The sequence below is a fragment of the Paramisgurnus dabryanus genome, chromosome 8 (assembly GCF_030506205.2).
Source record: "Paramisgurnus dabryanus chromosome 8, PD_genome_1.1, whole genome shotgun sequence".
In the NCBI taxonomy this organism is placed as follows: Eukaryota; Metazoa; Chordata; class Actinopteri; order Cypriniformes; family Cobitidae; genus Paramisgurnus; species Paramisgurnus dabryanus.
The window spans coordinates 38,693,391-38,704,554 of NC_133344.1; positions in this window are offsets into that span (position 1 = coordinate 38,693,391).

Here is an 11,164-nt window from a genome sequence, read left to right on the forward strand (position 1 = left end):
CATTAGTTAACACATGAACTAATAATAAACTGCACTTATAGGATAAACAATTTTTTTATCTTTGTTAATGTTAATAATACATTTATTTAAATCTTGTTAACATTAGTTAATAAGCTGTGAACTAACATGAATAAACCATGAACATCTGTATTTTTATTTACTAATGTTATCAAAGATTAACAAATACAGTAACAAATGTACTGCTCACAGTTAGTTCATGTTAGTTAATACATTAACTAATGTTAACAAATAAGAATTGAAAAAAAAGAATTGTAAAGTCTTGCCAATAATTGCTTAGGCCTATAGAAATATTATGCTATGGGAAGGTGGGGGAATTGTGGGGGCTTGTGAGCAAACCAATTGGCCGGGTCATTGATATGTCCAGGTTTTTTATCAGACATGGGTGGCAACCCTAGAAGAGGTTCAACATTACTGCCTGGGCAAACATTAAAATCACATTGTATACACTGTCTCTACACTGCTACATTGATTGATTAACAGGTCACAATTGTCTGATCCATAAGTTCTGCTCTCCACAGGCTGTGGCAGGCTCTGCAGTGCAGGCCGAGTCAGCACTAGGCACAATGGACTATCACTGATCATCTTCATCACTGCCATATTCTGGACCTACATTGTGTACTGCCTAATAAGAAATGACATTGACTTATTGCACTTAATAAATAATGTAAATTCAGTTTAACAGCTTGTATTATTTACAATAAATAGAAAATAATGCATTAGTTGGGGTTATTATTTACATTTATTTATACAAGTTCTTTCTGGTTCTCGAATCTGATTGGCTAAGAGCCCTTCCCAGCCGTTCAATATTCTACTGATAACATAACAGTAACTGCTTCACCATTCTGCCACCTACTGGTCATTTAAAAATTAGTGAGGGAGGTTTCTTTAAACACTTGAGCCATACGGTCATTTCTGACTGGAAAAAGCTGACACCAGAGCGGACACACACATCCACAGGCACAAAAACTGTTTTAAACACTTTCTGAGTGTCCCAATAAATTCACTAGCTCATTAATCAGTCTGTTAACTCCAATCGGAAGTGATTATCCTTATGCCCTAATCCCTTTGAAGATCAGAGCTATACCACACTCCTACTCCAGCAAAATTATCTTGTTATTGTGTAAAGTTTCATACAGTAAATATCTTCTGTCAAAACTAATACAAGTCAAATTTGGTGATTTGGATTCCAATTACACTAAGTTATATTGCAACAATACACAAAACAGAAAAAAATCTAAAAAAACCCTTACTAAAACCTCTCAAACAAACATTAAACTAAATAAAGGTTATATGTTACAAAAGCCCATGAACTTCACACAAATGTGGAGTAACTAACAAAAAATAGCAACTTTTTAGGCTTTTTTCAGTCTTTAAGGCATTTTACGCGGGACGTGACAAGTGGTGAATTTGTCATGCGGCTGTTGTTTTTCTCAGATAGTGGAAGCGTTTGGTGCAGTATTGTAGGCAGTGCTTGCAACACAGTGGACAATGCTATTGTTACAGTCAGCAATATCATGTTTAATTCTTTTTAATTTAATGACATTTTTTGGCTTGGCCCAAATAATGCACAAATGATTCGCCTAAATTGTCATCACTTTTCGAGCTCCGAGGAGTTAGAAATTAATTGAGATTGTCACTCAGACTGTTGATAAATTAAACATTGAATGACCAAGAGAGAAAACTGAAATTGCTACATTTGCACCAAATTTTGGTGGGTTAACATAATGGGGCAGTTTCCCGGACTGGGATTAGACTAGTCCTAGACTAAAACATTTTTAAGAGCTGTCCAAACTGAAAACAACTTGCACTGACATATCTTAAAATACATCAGTGCCGTTTGTTTTACCTCAAAATGCACACGGGTAATGTTTTTAGTAAGGCATGTTTGTTAAAACTAGTTATATTTCCTAATTAAACTAAGGCCTAGTCCTGGATTAGGCTAATCCTGGTCCGGGAAACCGCCCCAAAGTGTCTAGTCGATCAGATAAGACAACTGACTAACATCTTTTATTGCTGACCTTTGTGCCAAAGCGGAGAAGGAGAGGACGTTTTGATTGACCCACACTATTTCTGTTTCTCATCCTTTCAAAAACCAAATTTTTGCATTTATACATTTTTGCAGTATTACTTGAAACTGTCTTTACTAACTGATAAAAGACTATTTATTAGGTGCACTGAAAGTAATATTATTAATATGCGTCGTCTGTGCACAAGATAGGGCCTTAAAAACATCAGCCAATTGCTCATGCGGTCATCGCATCAGAGGACGAAGGGGGCGTCAGAGCAGCTGCTGCAACCAGCGCAGCCGGAGACACGTCACCCGCCTGCGCAGCCACGGACACGTTACCCCTCAACGTTTCAGCCGTCTGTTTTTGGGACTCAGTTTGTTTACCCGTTCGTTCGTCTGAATTCAGTGTTATTCATGTTCTCCATGTTTCTGAATTCTGTTATCTGCATCAGTGTTATTTTGTTCCAGTGTTTTGTTCCTCTGTTTCGTGTTTCATCACCGTGTTTGTTTACCATCTGTTTTACCCCCACGTGGGTTTTTGTGTTTGTTTATTAAATAAACTTTCAGTTTATTTTACACTTTCGTCGTGTCTGCAATTGGGTTCTCTTTTGTTAAAACCAGTCTTGACACTCATGTAAAAAACTCAATAACGGTCTTTGGATTCTCATTCGGCGAAAACATCCTCTTTTGCGCCTTCAAGCACACACCAAGGCTTTACAAAGTATTGGCTAAACAAAAGGACAAATCTTTACATCCTTTCACCACCAAAATGGACTTAAAACCATTACCTATTGACCTTATACTCGTTTAAAGACACTAGCATTCTGAAATAAATCTTTATGTTAAATGATCAAAGTTATTAACAAATGAATGAATGAATGCATGTTTGATATGGTAACATTTTGCTGTCATGTTTATGCTTTTTACACTCAAGACAATGCCAATGGTATTTTGGAAATGGTTTGGTAAGTGGAAAATGCTTAAATGAAATTCTAAAGACAAAGTTAAACTCTATACTTTATGCAATGAAAATGAGTTCCTCACAGTGAAGAGAGGTGGACCACCTTCTGTGGACTTCCTCTGACATCAACAGCCAATCACGGCTCTGCATCAGGAAAGCACCAAAATGCAAACTTCTCCTTATCTAAAGTTATAAAGTTCCTTTTTTCCAAACATTCCTCGCTCTGAGTCTCCCACCTGCGTGCTAGAGACATTAAAAGAGTATACTAAAACTACCTCGTTCTGAGTCTCCTGCCTGCGTGCTAGAGATGGACACAACAAAATCCTACGCTCTGAGTCTTATCCCAAAAAGAGAGACATTAGCAGAGTACAAACCAACACCTCAATGCTCTGAGTCTCAGACCCTGTGCTAAGAGACTAAAACAGAGCACCCAACTTCTTGTCTCCCACTGAGAGAGACAATAACAGATCATCGAAAAACCAACCAAGATTGTGAATCTCACTTTGAGATTTTACAGCCCCTCATTCTGAGTTCAACAACAGAGACTGAACCCGATCTACCACAATTTCTGAGTCTCCTGCCTGCGTGCTAGAGATAGAAACAGGACACAACAAAATCTTACGCTCTGAGTCTCATCCCAAAAAGAGATACATTAGCAGAGTAAAAACCAACACCTCAATGCTCTGAGTCTCAGACCCTGTGCTAAGAGACTGAAACAGAGCACCCAACTTCTTGTCTCCTGCTGAGAGAGACAATAACAGATCATCGAAAAACCAACCAAGTTTGTGAATCCCTCTTTGAGATTTTACAGCTCCTCATTCTGAGTTTGACAACAGAGACTGAACCCGATCGACCACAAGTTCTGAGTCCCTGGCCCGTGCGTCCTCTCACACCACGTTTTGAGCCTCATGTCAAGAAAGGCAATAATCTATGTCTGCAAAAAGGTGAAGCTCAGAAGAGTAAACCTACACTTCAAGAGGCCTTTAATCTGCGTGTTCCAGATTTTTTAAGGAACTTCTTCACCTTCTACCCCGATCGCATCTCAAATATTATAAAACAAATAAAAAGTAACTCAAATAAAAAGTAACTCAAATATTAACTCTTTCACCGCCAGCATTTAAAAAAAGTTGCCAGCCAGCACCAGCGTTTTTCATGATTTTCACCAAAGTTTAATGCCTTCCAGAAAATGTTCTTTTTTAAATATATAAACATACAATATACCAAATGAAAGAACAGACCCTCTGCTTTCAAACAAAAAAAAAAAAACGATTCATCCTACCTTTAGTAATTCTTTTGCAATCAGCTTTTGAATATGGGTAGGTTTTTGCAAAAACACCATATTTTGAGCAAAAAGCTGAGATAATTCCATTTTTGTGACAGACTTTTCATAGAGATCCGATTCAGAGCGATCTTTAAAACAGACACGGGCATGCGGAAGGGCGCCACCTGGTGGATAATAGCGGTATTGCGGAAAGACGGAAAATCTCGTCATTAGCGGGGAAGCGTTAATGTGTACATTTATAAAGTAATGCGTTACTTTACTCGTTACTTCAGAAAAGTAAAATTATTACGTAATGCACGTTACTTGTAATGCGTTACCCCCAACACTGCAGTTAAAGTGTTCTAAAAGCTGGTCCGAATCTCTCAAAATCCTTCAGATACATTAGATGACCAACTCCCTCTAATTTACATATTTTCTTATTAGTTAAATGATCTATTTAGATCATTCTTATTGTTAAAGTGAAATTCTTTAGCTGGTGCCCCGAAGTAGAAGGGGGAGGGGTCATCTGACACACATGCACACACACTGGAGGTGAAACCTCTAGTGTCCCGTGTATGGCATACTAACCAATGGTTGCCCATGTGAAAATCACTAAATGAATTTGTGCCCGTGTCAAAATCACTACACTATCTAGCCCCAAATATCTTCCCTAAAACCCCAACACTACCCTCTAACAGTGTAACTGCTACCTCTCGAGTAACATCAAGTTTAACAGGTAAATGATATATGGCGGCAGGTTGGGCTGGTGCATGCCTGCACACTGAGTTTCCTTTAGGCATACCAGGCTGACCTGCTGGGGTAAATAAAAGAGAGCGAGCTGGTGGAGGCAGAATTATTAAAGCTGCGGTCGGCAACTTATTTGATAATATTTTTTGATCATATTCACTGAAACCAACACTATGCTCCGATAGAACAACATAAATTAGACTGTTTGAGAAAAAACCCCGCGCTTCTAGCTCCACCTGGAGCCTGTTATTTGTTTTGCAAAAATCCACCGCTCCCGGTTCATTTGGTCCAATCAGCGCAGGCTGGTTCATTTGGTCCAATCAGCGCAGGGCTGTGTAAAATCTGCCTGTCAATCACAGTACCTGCACGTACCACAGATCCCCATCCCCCTCGCGCGCGTTACAATATCACGTGCATCCACCTAAATTCATAGGTGTTTTGGTTTGAACAGCGTGATGGCGGAGAGAACTTTCAGTAACAAACTTCCGATTTCTCGGTTAACAACTAGAGCTGGAAAACAACCAATGAAAAGAAGGAAACAAAGATAGAAAGCGACTGTGACTGTAATAAAACTAGGATCAATATCGGACCGGCATTTGAAAGGAATCTACGAGATTTCAAGCTGGATGCAGAGCTTGCCACATTTCTTCTCAACAGGTAATTGTGCTTTATCAACCATTGATTGTATTTCGGAGTGTTATGTAAGTAATCTAAGTATTCTTGCTAAGTATGCGTTCACAATAATACTTTTGCACACGCGCTGACGAGAACGAACTCTGAGGGAGGTTGCTCTGAGGTAGTGGGGGAGGGACATGAAATTGTAAACATTTGGAAACTGCTCAATCCTCCAGAGTTGCCGACGGCAGCTTTAAATGAGATCAAACAGGCAGAGGATCTCTCCGTGCTACTAAGGGAATGGCACCAGCTATTGGTCATTTTATGTCAGCTATGGTAGCAATGCAGAGACATTGAATCATTGAATCCCCACCAGCATTTTAAAAAGAAGTTGCCAGCCAGTGCCACCATTTTTATGATGTTCACAAGTTTTCACACAAGTTTAATGCCCTCCAGAAAATGTTTTTCTTTATATATATAAATATTCAATATATCAAATGAAAGAACAGACCATCTGATAAAAAAAAAACTTCCATCCTATCTTCATTTGTTCTCTTTCTATCACCTCTTAAATATGGTAAGGTTTCTTCAATATTACAAAATTTTGTATGAGGATTGCATTTTCGAGTGGATGCTTCCAGGTTTTAGAAAGTTGGGTAAGAGCACCACCTGGTGGATAATAGCGGAAATATGGATTACTGTAAAAACTTGTTGTTGGCAGCGTTTTCTCTTAACTCTTTCACCGCCATTGACGAGATATCTCGTCAATTAAGAGAAATCGCTTCCCCGCCAATGACGAGATTTTCCGTCTTTCCGCAATACCGCTATTATCCACCAGGTGGTAACCCTTCCGCAACTTTTTAAACCCGGAAGTATTGCCCTATGGCAAGCGGCTGCATGTCTGTCTGTTTTAAAGAGCGATCTGAATGGGATCTCTATGAAAAGTCTGTCACAAAAATGGAATTATCTTTGCTTTTTGCTCAAAATGTGGTGTTTTTGCAGAAACCTACCCATATTCAAAAGCTGATTGCAAAAGAACCACTGAAGGTAGGATGAAACGTTTTTTTTTTTTTGTTTGAAAGCAGAGCGTCTGTTCTTTCATTTGGTATATTGTATGTTTATATATTTAATAGGGCCGGGACTTTAACGCGTTAATTAAGATTAATTAATTACACAAAAAATAACGCGTTAAACATTTTAACGCATTTTAATCGCACTTATTAATAGAGTCATTCGTAAATGCTGCAGACCCTGTTTTAGTTCGAGAACTCCGGGGTTGTGATGCAGTGTAAATAAAAAAAGGACGGAACCTAAATGAACAGCTGATTTTAACGTGACAACGCATCAATTTCAAAGTAAAAATGATTTATTCTGGTAAATGGAGGTTTGCAACGCAGGTTTTGCCCAATAAACATCTACCAACAAACTACAGATTATTTTAACATGTATCGTAATGTCTGTTATATGTTAATGTTTGAGTATTGTTGGGTTTAAATATTGTTGTAATGTTGTTTTGTTTCAATTTAATTAGTTTATTACGAGTTTAATTTAAGTTTTGTTTGCTACTTTAAAACGAATTTCGTTTCAAATAATTTGTCTCGTAATTATAAACAATGTTTTGTTGTTAGGTTTTGTGAATATAAATTAAAAAGAACATTAAAAGCAACACCTTGCATCTCATTGATGCATATGCTACCGAATGCCAAAACATGCAGTGAGTAGCCTATATCACTTACTTTTCAAAAAATCAGCCTGGCAGTGCCCAGAAGTTAAATTTACACGCGCATTTAGAGCATACTGTAGCAGCACGTTTGATTTGCGGTGTGCTTAAGACTTTTAAAAATCAACTTCATATTAATTTTAATAGGCTACTTTGACGGAGGACACGCACAGAGAACAGCGACGGCAGGTAAAGGAAAAAAGTTAAACGAATAGAGTCAGTTTGTAAGAGCATTTTTAAATTGACTATAAGATCATCAATATGAACTCTGAACAATGAACTATTATAAACATAACAGCAAGAAAAGTCGAAGAGGAACTCGCAACATTAAAGCAATAAGCATTTATGTAGGCTAAAGCTATATATCACCTCTTATTTTTTTAATTTAGTTAAGTTTCAATGGTAACACTAAAGGCGCGTACATTATGCAGCGCTTTTCACATCCGAATCTCACTTAAGAAACCTATAAACGATGTGCAACTTAAAAAATATATTATGCACATTTTTATATATTTTAATTTTAATATAGGCTATATAGTATATTATGTTTTGTTGTTTTTATACGCGAGGTGGGGCATCCGCGCACATAGGTACCAGAACACAGACAGTCAAAACCTGAGAAGTCCCGAACCCTGCAATATTAAACAAACTACTTTAAGAAATGCGGGCCAGGAAGCGGGTCGGGTATATATTTTCTTTGCGGTCCGATTTGCGGGCGGGTTGTTTATACATTGACCCGCGCATCACTGGTAAGCGTCGATAATAGCATGGTTGTGTGTAAGATATGCAACAAGGAATTCACATATCACCGCAGCACATCGAGCCTCAAGTATCATCTCAATGCAAAACATACAGCAGCTAGCGTGGACTCCGGGTACAACGACTTGGTTGAACAAAAATAAACAATATTTTGTTAAGCTTATGTATTCAGTCATTATTCATAAAAATCCATGTAAAAATACTTCTTAATGTTCTCAGGTCAAATATTTATATGAGATTAAAATGCGATTAATTTAGATTAATTAATTACAAAGCCTCTAATTAATTAGATTAATTTTTTTAATCGAGTCCCGGCCCTAATATTTAAAGAAAAAAATTTTCTGGAAGGCATAAAACTTTGGTGAAAATCATGAAAAACGCTGGCAGACAACTTTTAAAAAAAACGCTGGTGGTGAAAGAGTTAATGGCGGGGAAAGAGTTAAAGAGAAAGATAAACATTTACAGTGGGGCTCGAAAGTTTGGGCACCCTTGGTAAATATGAGCAAAGAAAGATAAAAAAAATAATCTATGATGTTTCTTCTTTTCAGCTTTAAAACAATTAGGAGAAATTACATTATGAAATAAATCATTTTCTCTAATACTCACTGGACATAAATATGGGCACCCCTTTATTTAATCCTCTTTGCCACATCCATTTGCAAGTATACCAGATCAGAGTCTTCTATTATAATGTCTGAGGAGGTTGAAGAATTCATGGCAGGTGATCTTAGATTATTCCTCCATACAATATTTCTCCAGACCCTTCATATGTTGCTGCTCTCTACTCTTCAGTCATTTTCTGTATGGTTCAGGTCAGGGAACTAGGATGGCTATAGCAGTTCCTTGATTCTGTGTCAGGGACCCATGTTTTATTTACTTTGATGTTTGTTTTAAACCATTGTCTTGATAAAGATTTTCTAGCAGAGCAAGTCAGATATCATCCATGAAGCCATGTTTCTGAATAAGATGTCCAGGACCTCTGTTATAAAAGTAGGTTCAAAACAATGAAGATCCAGCAGTATATTTAACTGTAAACATGGAGCACTTTTTAATCCATGTTTGCACCAAAACCATATTTTGTTCCTACTGCCAAAAATACTCTTCTTAGTTTCGCATATCCGCAAAACCAAGTCCAATTTAAAGTTCCAGTATGGCAAATGAAATAGGACTTGGTTTTGCAGCCATAAAAAGAAGAAGAGTAGTTTTGGCAGCAAGGAAACAAGATGGTTTACTGCTTTGGATGATTTTAGATCTCTGCTGAAAAAAAAAACAATAAAACCATTACAGAAAATTCTAATGGTTTTATTGGGAATTTTATTGGTTCTAATGGAATATGGCCCAAAACACACTACAGTGTAGGGGTTTCTGTTGGTCTCTAATGGTATGTATTGCTTCTATTGGTTCTAATGAAATATGTATTGGTTCTAATGGAATATGGACCAAAACACACTACAGTGTAGTGGTTTTAATGGTAAAAGCTAATGGTTCCTATTGCTATTTTAATGGAAACCATTAGAATTTTCTGTAATGTTCTATTGTTTTCAGCAGGGATCTCAGACATCTCAATCGTTCTCTAAGGAAATACAAGTTTAAAGCTACACTGTGTAGGACCTACTCCCATCTAGCGGTTAAATTCTATATGACAACCAACTGAATATTACTTTCTAGGCCACCTAGACTCCAAAGCCGCTGCCAGGCGCCACCATATGAGCCATTTAGAAGTTCAGCCACCACCAGCCAATAATTTCCTAAGCCAAATTGAGTCGCCAGCTGATAAAGTTTGGCTGAGCCGGCTAGAATTATTTGCATCAAATAATAATTCTTTCACATGACATACACACACAAAATATATAAACAATACACAAGATCTATTTTCCGGTTTCATAACAGCACAGTCTTGTACTCGCTCGTTGCTACGATACACAAAGACCATTTCTCAATCCAAAGGTTGCAGCCTGTGGAGGTCGCATATGCAGGCTGCATACGTCATTGTCACGGAGTGACTTATACAGGCGGAACGAAAATGGTGAGAATAGTTCCGCCCGGAATCAGGTGTGTAAAGCAAATGTGGCGTTCGATGATTGGGTCTTAGAGAAGAGATGAGGGCTATAAAAAGAGGACTGAAGAAACAGGAAGTGTGAAGTTTGTTCTGGGTGTTCACTGGGAGTGAGACGGAAGCAACTGGTGTGGTAGAGGAGACGTTTTGTTTGGACTTTCAGGCTGTGGTGAAAGGAAGACGGAGATCCGGGCTGGGAACACAGAGAGATAAGTACTGAGCCATCCATGTGGTGCTTCTCACGATTATGTTGTGTGTCTTGAAGGAACATTAGATGTTTGGAAGACATAGAAAATGGATAGAACTGGAGAAAACATCAAAGGAGGAGAGTGAAGCCAATCCGGTTGGTCAATACTTTGCATTATTTGGACATCTGTTCTGAGAAGTGATGTATGTAAAGTTAAAGGAACAGTACGATGCTTTTGGAAAACCCCCTCTGCTTGTGTTTTGTCATCAGTATTTGTGCTATTATCGTCATCAAAGCCTGTGTATCCAATCAAGATATTTCTGTGTAACTTATGAGCAGAGTGGAGGACGTTATCGTTTGGTGTGTGGATGCTTTCTCTCTGATGCTTATTTAGATAACAGTGTTTATTCATCACCCATTCGTCTGTCTGTGCCCATGTTTTTTGTTGGAAGTAGCCGAAGAGAGGAACAAGGAGTCTCAGAATTGTAGCCTCGACACCCTCACATGCTTGTCCCATGCCAAAGCCGCTCGATTAGTCAGGATTCCGAGCCTGGGCTGGAACCGTGATGCTGACCCTATATCACTGTGAGTGTGTGGAGTGCAGTGATCGTATTCTGGGCCGAAGAAGGAGCTCTGCCCGAGAAGAGCCGAGTGCCGGTGTTGGACAGCTGTCTCTTATACATACACGCCTGGGGCCCGTTCAACCTTCCTCATCGTCTGGTGGTGACGATGTGGCCGTGAAGTAAGGTCTGACTTCGATTTCTGTGCCTGTTGGGAAGTGTACTGGCTGCCTTTGTGCCTAACCATTCTCATGTTGAGTGTTTCCAGA